The sequence below is a fragment of the Hippocampus comes genome, unplaced genomic scaffold (assembly GCF_001891065.2).
Source record: "Hippocampus comes isolate QL1 unplaced genomic scaffold, H_comes_QL1_v1.1 scaffold25, whole genome shotgun sequence".
In the NCBI taxonomy this organism is placed as follows: domain Eukaryota; kingdom Metazoa; phylum Chordata; class Actinopteri; order Syngnathiformes; family Syngnathidae; genus Hippocampus; species Hippocampus comes.
This window is the reverse complement of record NW_017804844.1, coordinates 179,146-194,682: the sequence shown is the minus strand read 5'-3', so window position 1 is coordinate 194,682 and position 15,537 is coordinate 179,146. Positions and strand designations below refer to the sequence as shown.

Here is a 15,537-nt window from a genome sequence, read left to right as displayed (position 1 = left end):
AAACTCTCACAAAGCATACACGTAATGGTGGGAAATGTTGGAATTCCCGCTGCTGCTGCTGCTTTCTCCCGCCTCTGGCAACGCCGCGGGGATCCTCCACAGACACAACGCCAATACTCCCCCCCCCCCCAGCGCTCCCGCACCTCCTCCGTCCTCCCGCGTGCACTTGCGCAGTCCTCATTTTGAAAGACCCACGGTGGCAAGCTGTCTCACACCGCGGCGCGCAATCGACAGAGGTGCGACGATTCATCCATTCTAACGAGGAAACGATATGTTTGGTGGGGCGGGCGGCGAAACAAACACTAGGGCTCCGGCGCAGGAATAATTCATGTCGGCCTTTGTTTTACCGACGTACACGCCGCGCTCCTCGTAGTCAAGTACTTTATGGATTTTTAACGGTCGGAAAACACCCGAGCCCGGCATTGTAAGTTAGATGCTTTGCCGGCAGCGGACTCGTCTCATCTGGTCGCTCGCAGGCCTTTCAAGGATGTCAAGAATACATTTTTGGGTTTGTTTGTTTTGTTTTTTCAGTTTGTATTAATGGTATTGGCAAAAAATCGCAACCCCTCAGACCTATGAAGCTATCAGTTCAGTTCCGTAGGAAAATACGAGTCCCCGGTGTGATAACAGTGAAGAGCAACGGTCTACGGTTTAGCTTATCAGTAGGCGTGCGGTTCAGGCACACCCGAAGGTAAAAAAATAAAATAAAATAAATGCATTATCATTACTAGTATTGATTGCACATTTTCATTTGGAAAACCCCTGCGGCCACTCGGCATAAACGGTGGCAATTAGCTCTCCCGCCCCGCCACCCGCCACCCCGCCTCCCCCTGGCTGTGATTTACAGAGCTGTCATGAAAAAGTCATCAGGGAAACCATCGCAGGGACGACCCTGCGATCGATAGTCCAGTAACCTTTCCGGCGCGGCGGCTCGTTGTTGTTGTTGTTGTTGTCAAGGAGAAGAAGCCGTTAGCGTTAGCAGAGATTAACGCTTCAATGAGCGAGATCTCCTGACGAGCATTAATAAATCATCTGCGGGATCCATGTGTGTTTACTACCGTCATCCAGCTTTATAGGCTGTTTACCACTGTTTTAATACTACTTTCCCGCCTCCCACCGGAGCCTTCCGCCGGGCTTAATTCAAGAGCTTTTGTACTTTCAGCTCTTTTAATGCGGAGTCTTCCGAGTCCCTACTGCTCCTCCTTCTCTTTTCCGTCTCCTCAATACTCGGCTTGCTGAGATAAGGAACACGGGCGATGCTTGCTCGGGTGATTGTTGACAGCCCGGTGGCAGGGAAAATGGCAACAAGAGCTGAAACCGCAGAAAGATGTCAGACTGCAAATGAGCTGTCGGTGACTTGTGACACCACAAAAGAAAGTGCAGGAAGGATTAGAAGGATTGGAGGGAGGGGGGGTCGGGGGGGGGCTATGGATTGCTCAATTTTGGGACCAGTGCTGGATGAAATGACAGAGGCCGAGAACTCGCCTTTCCCTTGGAGGGGGACTCTGATGAACAGTGTGAAAGGGGTCATAGGGGCTACTATAAGTACCGCAAAAGTTGCGCAAAATTTTAGATTACCATAAATCCAAAAATGGTGCACATTACAGTCGGACTGCTGTAAGAATTCACAAAGTTGTGCAGGTTGAATTAAAAATGGGGTTTGAAGAAAAAAAGAAATGGATCCAGTGGCTCTGTAAAGCCGGAAAAAGAAATTGTCATTGGCGACAATCACGACATAATCGATGCCGACCTCAAGTTTGCAATTGCTTTTCGATGCTGCAAGATGGCGGCAAAGCACTTTTGTACCAATCAGACGAGGCCACGCTCTGACTCAATGAAGCTCCTCCTTCACGTTAGCATACCAAAGCACTATTTTTATATTAGACATGGCTTTGGCCTGAGCATTGTGTGAATTTGTGCGGTGTTGTGGTTTCTGTCGCAACAATCCGCTGCCATACTAAACTTGCCCCCTGCCCCAGATGAACTGTCGCAATTGTTCAGCTTAGTTTAAAACAAAGCACAGGACCCCACAGACAGACATGAACTCGAATTAGCAACAGGGTGGCTCTTCAGACTGGCCTTTTATGCTGATGTGGTGAAGACTGGCAAATGTGTAGGTGAGACTGAATTTAGGGAAAGGAAACCAAAAACAGAACAGGGGGAGGGGCTACGCAGTGGAACGCTGAGGACGGGCACAATGGATTCGAACACCAAATCAGCAAAATGGTAAACATGAAAAAATGCGCTCGCATTTCCCCGAGAAAAACCCTCGAGGGTTAAAAAAAATGAACAAAAATTCAATTTTCCCGCATCCCTCTTTGAAAGTCCAATTAGGCCACGTAGGAAACGCGGCCGCTCGTGTTCCGCCACATGTTCCTCGTCCGACTGGTTGCTGTCAATCAATTAGTCAGTCAGTCATGTCCGACCCGCCTCCGCCTCCGCCTGCGTCGCCTTAGGCCAGCTGTTGAGTCTGCCCATGAATTCAGCCGTGCCTTTGCTCTCCCTCGCTGGAGCCAAAGACTAACTCCATGAATAATGAACGCCTCCGTGGAAGCGAGAGAAGGAGAGAGAGGGAAAGAGAGAGAGAGAGAGAGGGAGAGAGGTCCTTGAGGAGAAACTGCATGATGGGGAGCAGGGAGGGGAGGGCAACTTGTTAGCGTTCCCTCATCAATTAGACCACAGAGGAGAAATCAACAGGACGGAGAAGCCATGCGTCATGGACGGCGAAGAGGATGGGGGCGGGGTTAGGAGCGAGGAGTCATTACCGAGAGGCCGGGGGGGGGGTGCGGGGGCGGGGTTGGACAAGATCCAATTTAAGATTTAAGTGCTTTTAGGCTTTTGTTTTGGTGGATTTACGGTAGTGGTATTTGAACCTGCGCAATTGCGGGCTTGATTTCCAGTCGTCTTCTTGAATTTAGACGTTTGGTGGCATTACGGTAGTGTCACTACTGTGCAAATTCGAGTCGGTCGTAATTGTTTTCAAGTGCGTTGCCTTTGGATATCTGGCAGTCTTTTTTTTTTTTTTAATATTAAACTTGTACAACTTTTTGGTTTCATCGGATCAGCTTTTAAGGGATTTACAGTAGTCTTATACCAGCACACCTTTTCAGGATTTTACATAAATCTTATTTGAAACTATACAGGGCTTATTTTAATCAATGCGGATTTTGCTTTTTTATTTGGTTGCCTTTTCGAGATTTTTGATGGTGTGTGCGACTCTGGGGCGGAATTTATGGTCATCTGTTTTCGATTTTGTGAATTTATTGGGGTTGACGTGAATTGTCACTTTAAAAGATTAAGACGGTCTTTCCATACGAATACATTCCCCCATCCAAATACTAAAAACTGTCACACTTTCGGGTTGTTTATTTCAATTGTGACTCTTTGCGTGGAACGACGACGTCGTCGCATTCAACGACAGCTAAGATGATGGCCGCGCAGCAGACGCCACGGCAAGGCCCCCGCGGGTCGCCGCAGCCTGTCATTGTCACCAAATGTGTTGACACTCGAGGAGGGAAGTGTTTTTGTCAGCGGCTGAGGCGTTGTTGAAAATCAGCGAGGAGTGCGAAGCGTGAGGTTCAAATGCTGTTTACGCTTCCTGTGAGCAAAAGCTCTGTAGGCAGCCGCGTCTGTATGTGAACGGACATGACGATTGGATTTTTTTTTTTTGTTGTTGTTTTTTTTTTTTTTTTAATCTTCTCACCATTGAATTGTCAGCGTATCTGTCAGAGCCGGTTATTTTTCTTCTCGGCAGATCGGCAAACACGTAAATAGACACGTTGGTGGGATGGAATCTTATTTAGCAGGAAGAACAAAACATCCAAGCGCTGGACAAGAAAACGAACATCTCTTAGTAGTTGTGGCTAACGCAGCAAATTTGATGTCATAAATCTCCACAGCAAACTTCCTATAAAAACACCGAGGCCAAAATGCTGAAAACGCACTGGACTAATTAGGAGCTGAACATCTAAAGCCGGCTACAGGCCTACCAATGTTTTGTGTTTGTTTGTTTTTTTTATTAATGTGCTGACGGCTCTTATAGTGAGCAGTTTACTGCCGTTCAGCACACGCAACCATTATCTGTTTCAGTCGTAGTACCAAAACTGAACTATGGGCGGCAGCACAGGGCATGCACACTGCCGGGAAATGCACTGAAGAAAGAGTAGTAGAAGAAGAAATAGAACTAAGCTAAGCTAAGATAGCCGTGACTCCTCGATTGGACAGCATTGTGTCCCCGTTTAAAATCGCATGTCATCTTCAGTGAGACGACACTGCTCAAAAGTCAACTTTCAGTGAGTTTTGTTTTTATATATATTTCGTTTTGGAGTTGTGAATCTAAGTTTGGCTCACTCTAATGATATGTAAGAAATCGCAGCCCCCCCCCCCGCCCCTCCCCCAATATTTAATTGGTGTTAATGTTAAGCGACTTATTTACATTAAGTATATATGTCTTTCATTTTCATCTTGGATGAACACGAACACACTACACGAGTGTATTTTAATGGCGAGCATAATGGTGGTAACTCTGAGAGCAAAGCATTTCTTGAAGTGATCCTTGACGTAAAAAAAAGTTCGTTTCAGAGCATTTTCCCTGAAAGTCGGAACGCTGAAATCGGATTTTGTGTGAGTGCGTGCGGAAAATTAGAGTTGGGATAACATATCGCTTCCTGATGACTATCTTATGTAATCACGTGTTAACACAGAAAGCGACCAGGAGATGGACGAGATAACTGGAGAGGTAAGGGGGGGTGAAGAGGAGGAGGTGAGACAAAGCGACCAGGAGATGGACGAGATAACTGGAGAGGAGGAGGTGAGACAGAGAAGTGAGAGAGACAGAGAGAGAGAGAGAAAAAGAGAGAGGAAGGCGGGGCTTTAACGCCGATTGACGCGGGAGGCAGCCAATGAGGAGCCGGAGAAGCCTCCGGTTGGACTCGCTCGTCCCGCAGCCGCCGTCCGCGCGCACACACGCGGGGGAAGCGAGCGCGCACGCAGGCGTAGGACCACCACGAACATGAAAGTGATGGGCAAAACCCCGGGGGGGCATTTTGTGTCTTTTTAGGCGGGAGCTCGGCCAGGTGAGTTTGTCATTTAAAAAAATATTTATGTTTATTGTTTCCTGGGCTCTTCAATATTTAAAAGCTGCAAGTTTTAATGCATGCGTGGGAATGAAACGGAAATGTGACGTGGGGACAACTTGAGGATGAAGATGAGGATGAGGAAGGAGGACAGTTCGCTCTTTTCCTACCTCACCATGAAGAGGAAGACAAACGCTCCCCTTCTTCATCCTCTGTGCGCGCGCGCTCGTATGTCCGAAACGCAGGGAATGGAGGTGCGCTGGTTGGGTGACCGCTTGGTTGCTTGTGCGCGTGCACGTCGGGAGTTGGAGGACGTCCCACGCCACGTACCAAAATTGACACGTAATTGCTGCATTGAACCCAAGAAGAAAAAGAGTGAGCGAGTGAGTGAATGAATGCTGCAGCCGCCACTGCAAAGGAGAGCACGCCTCGGTGTGTGTGTGCCCGCGCGCGCGTGTGTGTGCATGCGTGCGCGTGCTCAACCGCCGTTAATGTCACGTTGATTAGCTTCCACACGGTTGTGTGCGTTTCAGCGCAGCGCGCAGAGGAGTTAACGACTTTGGTGAAATGTGTTACGTGGACGGTCATGCGCACGCGCACTGGACACTTGATTTGGTACACTTGCCCAATTCTGCCTTTGCCAAGAAAAGGGAGGGGGCACGGGGGCCTTATTCGTAGAGGGCTTTCATTCACACCGCGAGGCAAAGAAATAACGGTTTGAAAACCAGATTAAAATGAAAGGGAAAAAAATCAAGACAGCAAGAGGAATGAAAAAAATACCGAGCTATCAATTCTGATTGACGCTGTCCGCAAAAGTATTTTGTAGGCTCTGTTTAGTATTGTCATGGGAACACTGAATCATGCCAGCGAAATATGGGAACCAGTTGTGATTGTATGTCCATCGCACCAGAAATTATGGGAACAGCTGTCATTTTATCGATGAGAAACATACCATTTGAAGAAATGTCTCTCAACAAAAACAATCACGTCAACGGGGAACGTATTTGAAACAATCGCATAAAAAAAAATAAAATTAAAAAAAATGGAAATGTTTGGTGTTTTTGGGCTTAAAGTTGATGTCATTTGGGCAAATTTGGTGAATCTGCGGTTTTGAGTCAAAATGCAGGTTGGGAAGTGGTCTGATTTCATCGTCAGAAACATTTGCATCGCTACCTCGTGCACAAATCGGGCTACTGTGTTTGCTAGCATTAGCGTCACTGCTAATTTCGTTTACTTAGTTGTGCAATGTACCAAAATGTTCCTTCATTCAACAGCTTTTCGACCTTCTGCTTCTTCCTCATAATCGCAGAGACCGATGTGTATATTATTTGGGAGATTTGGGCACGTTTGGCGATCCGTATCAATTTGGCGTTAAATTGACGGTGAAGAAATCAAGTTGGAAACTTCCATGCAAATTCATGCGGTCGGATCAGAATTAACTTGGCAGAATTGTCCACTGGCTCTCATTTTCTCGACTTTTAAGACCGCCAGATGTCCAGAAATGTTTGACAATTTGCTTTGGGCCGGCTGTGCCGCACCCATTGCCAGCCTTTTGACTGGGATTCACTGCTCTGATGATGTCCCGCCTGCTCGTTGAGATGGGTGGCGGGGGCGGGGGGGGGGGGGTCTTTTGCGAGACACTGTGCTGATATAATCACCCGCGAACGTTCCCTTGTCTGGCAAAGGCCAGCGAGCTAATTAGGGCCCTGTTAGTCTTAACCGTGACAGAGGGTCAGGCAGAGGAAGGACTTTGAGAGCGGAGGCGCGTTCACACGTCGCCAGCGACACCGGCAGACCGCGCGGCGCGCCGTGTGGGAGGTGAGATGCTACGCTTGTGGCGCGGCAATGCTTTATCCTGTTAGCTTTGCGTCCACGCCAAAATGTACGAAGCTTTTGGTCAGGTGTTGATTCGTGGCAAATTTTCACGAACCCCCCCACAAATTTCAGGGCAACCAAAGGCCGGAGTCATCTAAAAATGACGGAGAGTCTTTGCCTTGTTTTTTGAAAAGCAGCTGCCAGATGAGTGATGCCTAAAATTGAAAAATCTGAAATTCAAAGCATGCAGCTGTTATCAGTTCACATTTTCCCCTCAATGAGATCAGAAGGTTTGAATCATGGTCGAAAAATCTATGAAGGCATCAATGGAAACATCACACCGCTTGTCCAAGTAGATGGCTTTCATGTCTTCGCTCAAACGGGGGGGCATGTTAGCACGCTGTCTGGGGATTTCCAGGCGTTGCTGAGATGTCTCTGAGTTCTTTTTTTTTTTTTCATCGTTTGGAATTTCATTTGTGGGGTTCACGCTCAGGGAATTGCTGCTTCGAAATGATCAGGAGGGAAGTGCCCAGTTCGAATGTGATGCGTCCAGGTGTGCTTGCGTAATGCAGACGTGCAACTCTGGCAAGTCTGGCCGTCATCTTAAAAAAAAAAAAAAAAAAAAGACTGCCATTAAGTTCTATATGAGGCTTGGAGAAGAAGAAAGCTTCTCCGCCAATACGTCGAATGGCTCATTGACAAGACGGATCGCACCTCGGGCTCATTCAGCCGCAATCTTATTTCAGTGCCGCTTATTCATTTTAGGGGGCCGCTCAGAAAAGTGAGGCGGGTGTTGATCAGCGGTGTCACCGGTGCAATCTGGCAAATCCCCCAATGCGACAAGTTGAATAATCTCTACCCTTCGAATGCGATATAAACGATGCGGGGATTTTTTTTTTTCTCGTCAGTTGGGATCTCGGTCACGTCAAAGCGAAATGGCAATCGGAATTTCTCACTTCTTCCTCTTCACCGTGCGCAAGACTTGCGAGCGAATTGACGAGAACCACCTCTTTGTCACACATTGGCCAATCGCGGCGCTCGTTTTTGGGGAGGGTGGAAGGGGGGCGGGTCTTAGGACTGCCAGTGCGTCAACTGAACCACACGTGAAGAGATCAGTGAGGTCATAGCACCATGACATCATGGAAGCATAATATAAATTATGATGGATCCATTTTAACGTGGAATTCTTATTATCACGTAAATGTCGCATGACGGGCGCCATGAGAGGGCAAACAAACCGTAGCTACGCTGGCGTTGATTCTCGCCTCCAGAGCAATGCTGATGAGAAGCTCGTCTCCGTTTCTCTCTGCATTGTTGCCCCACACCTTTTTTTTTTTTTTAAGTTTGAAGTGTGACTTTTCCAAACATGCAAAAGTGAGTCATGGCCCAGCGTGCCGCATGAATATTTGATGTCCTATTAGGTGAGCCTTGTATTTATTATTTATTTTTTTTGGGGGGGGTGGGGGGTCTCTCCTACTCATTGCGTTTGCCGGCTTTTTAAATGGCTCTTAAAGGATCCGCCGTCATTATGTAATCGCAGCACATTGCTGCTCGGCATTCTGGGGCATGAAAACGTGTCAGGATGGCGAGTGTGTGCGTGCGTGCGCGTGAGAGAGTGTGTGCGTGCGTGCGGGTTTTGTCAGCTTCACCAACTCCTCCACTACTGGAGAACGATTACATAAACTCCTGATTTTCATGATTTACACCTTTAATTTCCTCGTTAAAAGCAGGACTAAATTGGATTATTTGGCGGTGTCGTCCCCCACGCGGCAAAGGCGGAAAATTATCAACAAATCACTTGAGGAAGGAACTGATCATTTATTTAAAAAAAAAAAAAATCTACTCATGCATTTTCAATGGTGCTGATTCTGTGACGCTGCTCAGCGGGAGCTAGTGGAGTCTATTTGTTGAAGAAGAAGGGGAAAAAAAAAAAAAAAAGATTGCTCATGCTCCAAATCGTCGCTGGGCTTGAAACCCTACCCCTAATTCAGAATCTGAATCCAATGTTGAAACGCTGTGTCTTGAAACCCTACTTTCAAACACGAACCCTCTCTCACGTTAAGATTTTTTATTTTTTTTGGACATTCTGGTGAATTGACTTTGGATGCAATTAGACTGCGCGGGCGTAACTAATGAAGTGGCTCGGAAAACGTAAATGCACACCCTACTGTGCACAAGGACTCACCCTTAGAGTGGAGTATGAAGCCCCTCCAATTTGCACTCTTGCAAGGGAATGTACCTGGTGGCGATTTCTCCGGCTGTGAAATGCTAATGCAAGAAAGTCGGCCGCTGCGGCCCCTTTTCCTTCTTTGCGAAGCCCACCTGCTCGTCCAGACTGCGCCCGCGTGCGCCAGAGCCCGCATAATGGCTGAGGTGTCACGACGCCGTGAGCAAAATGAATACATTTCCTTTCGGGATGGTCGCAGTCGCTTCTCCTCTGCTCTTTGTGCCGCTTTGGCGCGGGATCGCTCAAATCCCGCGAGTGCTCGGAAGAAACGGGCTCGTCAGGGGAACGTCCGCAAGACAATAGCGAGCATGGAGGAAAATAGCCATTATGTCGAAATATTTCCATTTAGCGCTTGTTGGATAGTTTGATGTTTAAGTACTTCATGCAGACTTGGAGAGTAAGGTTTCAAATGAGGGTTTTCAAGCTAAGGTCAGGGCTTCAAAAAGTGGCCTCAGGCTGGGTTAGGGTTTCAAATGTTTCAAGTTTCAAGTTAGGTTTTGAAGCCCCAGTCAGGGTTTTTAGACATTGTTAGGGTTTCAAGCCAAGGTTTGAAATAAGTGTTATGGTTCCGAAGTATATTTTTTTCCAGCTAAAGGTAGGGTTAGAAAGTTGGGTTTCTATTCAAAAGAAGGGTCTTTAGACAGGGTTAGGGTTTCAAATTGGGTATCAATTCAAATAGGTTTCAAGTCAGGGTTTGAGTTTTAAATTAGGATTTCAATCAGTCATAAGACAGTGAAGGTTTTAAAATTGAATTTCCAGGCAGGGTTAGGGTTCCAAATAGGGTTTCGAAGGAAGTTTAGGTTTTCTTACCCAAGTTTGGTGCGCAACAATTTGTTGTTTCCCTTTGCAATTAGCAAAGATGCAAAACAGAGGCAGCCGTGACATTTGGCTCCCGAAAGTTTGTTGTGCCGCAACCTCCCGAGAGCGAGCGGATGCGTTTTCTAAGTTGGCAACTGGGTCCCCCCCCCCCCCCTCACACACACACACATTCGAATAACTTGTGTGCACACCAAAAAAGAAAGCGAGCGTTAAAAAAAAAAAAAATGCTCATCAGCGAGCGCAGATGCGGTTTGCATTTCTTTGCTCGCAAATGAGACTCGTTGACAACTTGCACAAAGTTGATCTGGCACTTCATGCTCGCTCATTTTGTATTCAGCCGAAACTCTGATACACTTTTAATTCCCTCATGTCATCGGAGCCCTGAAAGTAGGGCACCAAGTCAAATGCAGGCTCGTGTGGCATCACGTTCAAAATTTGAAGGCGTAAGGCGTGAAATTAGGGGTTCATATCACTGTTTGTGAAGCCAAGTTTAAGGTTTCAAGATAAGGGAAGCGGTTTTAAACGTTGTGATTGAATAAAATTAAAAGGACACTTTTAAACCAGGTAACTCGGGCATAGGGAGTTAAAATTAGGGTTTGCAAATTATTGAACGATACCAACGTTAAGGTTTCAAATTAGGCCAAGACACAGACTTCAAATTAGGGTTGGGGGTTTTAAAATTAGGGTTTCAAACCAGGATTAGGATTTCACGTTCGGATCGGAAATGAGCCATTTCCGGCCACGGTTGGGTTTGCAAAGTAGGGTTTCAAGTCAGGTGGTGGTCGATTAGTATTTCCGAAAGAGATTTTCAAACGGTTTGTCAGTTTCAAGAGCTCATTGACGGCCAGAGTGAACAGATGGCATTTTTTGGGGGGCACTCGGCCGTTGATTTTGGCGGCAACAAGTGACACGTCGAACCTCGTCACCCCCCGGGTGGGAGTCAGACGAGCTCATTAGCTTCGGTGTCAATCTGTGTTTAAAAAACCTGCTGCTCCTTGTCAGACTCGAGACTTGAACAGAGCCTCGAGCAAATCCAGCAATTTTTTTTTCCATTTTATTTATTTATTTGTTTTAGGAATGCTCTAACGTTGCCTTTGAGCTGAATTCTTGCCGTCTTTGTGAGTTTCCAAGCACCCGTGACTCCATCTCGATTTGCGTCAAACTAATAATGTGTATGTGCGCGGGATCTTTTTCCTCAATCGAAAATCGGCTCGATTAAAATCTCAAAGTCGTGTTTGATGCCGTTTATCAGCATTTTTTTTTTTTTTTAAACATCGCAAAAAAAAAAAAAAACCCGACAACTATCGCTCAACACCATGATGCCATCTGAGCCAGTCATCGAGATAATACAACTGCGTTGGTTCGAACAAGGCGCGCACTGGCGACGGGCGACGTTTCCATCCGTCCGACTTTTGGTAGGCGTGTCCAAGTTGCCAGAAATATATCGTTGGATTCATCTTGGAGGATTTATGCAGTCATTTTCTGGTTCAAATGCGCTGTTGGAAATACACTCCCAGTCCTTTATGTGCCGGGACTTCGTTAGATTCTTCGAGTGGGACCGCCCACCCGTGGGGGGCTTTTAAGTGGCCCGGCCGTTCATCTACCGCCAACACTTGAGTGCGTCTCTCTTCGCTGCGGTGGCCCCTCTCGCTCGCTGACATGTTCCGCGGCCGTGGGTTGTTTGTTGTTTGGCATCAGAGGGTGCGCGGCATGCAGTCGAGCATTAGCCGTTAGCGGCAACGACAGGAGGGAGGCATGTCCCCCCCACCCCCACCACCAGCTTCCAAGCGGGACCGACATCTCTCCGTCTTACCGACATCTCTCCGTCTTTTATTCGCTTTCGCAGGTGGTCGGGAATCCCGCGGCGCCCTCAGAGGCTGCTGGCCGACGTGCAAGGACTGTTAGCCGAAGCCCTTAGCTCAGGTTTAGGCAAATTGAGGTTGTTTACATGAGCGCTTGATTCGCTGTGATTTTAAATTCCTGTTTGCATGAATAAAACAGAAGGTAGACAGACCAGAAACACATTTTTTGGGGGAGGTGGGGGGGTGATGTCTGACAGTGACGGTGGACGCCGCCATGATTTGGACTGGACAAAACAAACAATAAAGACGAATAAATTCTGCTTTGCGTGGCCGGAGGGCATAAAACATGACGCCTTCGGGGGATTCTCCGAGGCACAAAAACACAAGTTGTTATTGTAAAGTTAAAATATTGAACGTGTCGTCTTGATCTCGTCTCGTGTGTAACGACTGCCGAAGGTTCCCGCGGAGCAAGGAGACGCACGCTCTCCGCAGGCGCACCTCGACAAGCCCCAAAATAGCAAAACCGCGTTGTTGATGTTCCAACTCGGATTCCGACTGTGAAACAAGTTTTCGACCTCTGCTCCCATTTGTTCTGTTCCACAACTAACTTTACTGACCTCGGGTCTTGCCGAGGGGGTTTGATCCACACAAACAGGTCACGTGATGTCATCGCTGCTATTCCGACACGGACAATAATTGGACTAAGATGGTCGTAGTTTCCCCCACACATGCTGACTCAATCGCTGTAGCACATTCCAGTGGAAGCGCGACGGCTACGGGATTAGCGGGCAAAAAAGTAAAATAAATTCTTAAAAAACAGGATCTGGGTGTTGCTCTACCTTTCTGCACACGACAATCTGGATGCAGATTACACGTGTTGTCATCAAGCGTTTATCCGCAACACGACGCGCCTTCCGTCGGGCCGCAGCTGTCGGCGGGGAAATTGTCCGTCGACAAGCGGCTCTTTAGCGCCGCAAACAAGTGTCGTGCGGGATTAGCCGTGCCGTCTTGACAAAAAGAAAATCTAATCAAGGCGTATGAATTATTTATGAACGCGATGGGAATAATTCAGCCATTATCGCTGTTGTGGCAGTCAACAAATGATGCGGCGGCAGCAGTCAAATTTCGTCTCCCGTGACAAAACGAATATACGGTACACAAATCCCCGTTGTGCAAATGAATTGAAGAAATACTCTTGAAATAGATTTGTAATCGCCATCAATTCGTAAGACTTCACAGTCACGTGGTCTATTGTAATTTGGGTTTCGCTTTGCCTTCATCACCGAAGAAACTTTTGGTCAGTCTGTGCGAAGTTGTGTCGCCATTTGATGATGTCACTGCGCAGTCGAGCAGGTGTGGTGTATTCACTGTCCCCATTCACGACTTGTTTTTCCCAGCGTTTCCGGCAGTCACGTATCTTTTTTTTTTTTTTTTTTTACATTTTTGTCATTGTGCCTCCAAATTTAATGAGCACTTCGCACAGACTATTTTTATTATTATTTTATTTATTTATTTATTTTTACCAGACTGAAAAAAGAAAAGTTTCTTTTCACTTTGTGTCTGGATGACAGTCCCACTTGTAGAGCGGAGCTTGTCAGCAGAATTAGTTGCCGACATCCGACGTTTTTTATTTATTTATTTTTTTTGTCTTGTGACTTCAGAACCTCGGCAATGTTTGAGGCTAGCATCAGTTGCGCGCTGTGACACTCCGGCATTCAATTCGCAACAAATCAAAAGCGCAGAATTCCCCGTGTTACTTTTTTTGAATAAAAAGAAAAAAAAAGTTGTGAATAAAACCGCACTGCAATTAATTGAGCGAACGTCACACGGGCGCTAACTTAACAAGGCACACGATGCAGCGAGGCTGGAAGCTGTCTAAGGCGAACTGGAGCCTTTTGGAGATTATACAACGGAATAATAGAATAGATTTTTTTTTTTTTTTTTCTGGACGGCAACGCACACAAATCAGCAACTAAGACTTAGTTGGAGGCGGTTTAAAACTTTACATCTCGGGGGAGCTGCCCCCAGCTCACACACACAAAAATGTAAAAAAATATACATTGTGAAAAGAATATTTGAGTCACGAAAAATGTCAGACCAAAACTGCATTCACAGGGATTCAAAATTGGATTTCCAACAAGGATTAGGGTTCCAAATTAGCGTTTGCGACCAGTGTTGTGGTTTCAAGTTAGCATTTCATTTCAGGGTTGAAGTTTCAAATTGGAGTTTGAAGCTTGAGTTTGAACAAGTTAGAGGTTTCCATTTACATCATTAGCCTGGGTTAGGATTTCAAATTTTGGCTAAAAGGCTAGAATTAGGTGTTCAAACAAGGGTTATGGTTTCAAATTAGGGTTTCAAGCAAAGGATAGTTTTAAAATTAGTGTTCCTCATGTGCTGCCCAGACTATTATATCTATTCCAAACTCTAGCAATTGACTTACCCAAGGATATGTTCCAGGAGTTGGACAAAGTAATATCGCGATTTATTTGGCAAGGGAAGAGGCCAAGAATTAGATTCAAGACTTTACAACTGGCGAAAAGCAAGGGAGGCCTCTCCCTACCGAATATGATAAATTATTATAGGGCAACCCATGTAAAGATTTTGGTCAATATCTGTAATCCATCCTATAGTGCGAAGTGGAAAGACATCGAATGTCAGGTATCCTGTGATATTCCACTACAAGCAATTATCGGGGACCCTGGTTTAATCGATTGTCTTAAAAGTGTCAACCCTTGGATAAGAACCTCAATTAAGGTGTGGCACGGAATATTAAGGCAAGACAAAGAAAATAGCCCATACTTACTTCTAAGATGGATTGGGTATGACTCAGATTTCTTACCAAACAGAATGGATACAGGATTTAAAAAATGGGTCGGAAAAGGGTTAAGGATATATCGGGACCTCCTCAAGGGGGGTGTGATGCGACAATTCCAAGATCTTAGAACCAATTTCGGATTGAGTAATCAAGATTTCTATAGATTCTTGCAGCTTAGACATTACCTCGATAAAATTTTAAGCGCAGGATGGGTCCAACGAAGTGGTTTCGGCTTAATCAAGATATTCCTATTATCTTATGGGTCAGATCCTGGACGGGGTACTATATCGAAAATTTACAAAGAGTTGCAGGAACTAGAAGGTGGAGATACAACATACATAAAGAACAAGTGGGCTAAGGAGGGTGGCATTACAATTCAACCGGAAGCATGGGAGAGAACAATAGTACAGCAATGGAAGTGTACATCAGCTCTCTCTTGGAGGGAATTTGGGTGGAAGAATGTAGTCAGGTTTTTTAGAGTTCCGGCCCAAGGGACTTCACAAGGAATGAGTACAGCCTGTTGGAGATCCTGCGGTAATAGCAAAGCCTCACATTTTCATGTGTTTTGGGAATGCCCGGTCATCTCCAAATACTGGGAAGAGACAAGGATGATTATGGGTAGGATTATGGGAACAGTGGTCCCGCCGACCTTTGAAGCCCTGTACTTGGGACTGGAACCTGACTTTATCATTAACTTTCCCCAGAAATACACATACAACATCTTATTGTTAGCAAGCAAAAAGGCAATCACAAGAAAATGGTTGACAAGAGATCCTCCAACAGTCAAAGACTGGACTAAAGTGGTCGGGGAAATTTTTGAAATGGAGAAACTGACATCTATTCTTCGAGGCGAACGGGAGAAATTTGAGACATTATGGGATACCTGGATAAAATTTACGGAAACCTAAGGAAGTGCTTGAACAGATAGTTAAGTTACCCTATTGCCCCCATTCCACTCAAGTTGGTTTATTTTTGTTTATTATT

The 15,537-nt window shown here is 46.1% G+C and overlaps 1 protein-coding gene across 6 annotated transcripts in view; it reads left to right on the top strand.

Moving 5' to 3' along the window:
* LOC109519016 (cadherin-18) overlaps window positions 1-15,537 on the top strand; it is a 123,152-nt gene that overhangs the window by 64,442 nt on the left and 43,173 nt on the right. Inside the window, exon 1 of one of the 6 annotated variants that reach the window (XM_019875259.1) lies at window positions 4,921-5,075. The exons of the other annotated variants lie outside the window; for them this stretch is intronic. The gene's annotated coding sequence lies outside the window, so the exon portion shown is untranslated. Of the gene's footprint in view, window positions 1-4,920; window positions 5,076-15,537 lie in introns of those variants that run through there. 6 annotated transcript variants of the gene reach the window in all.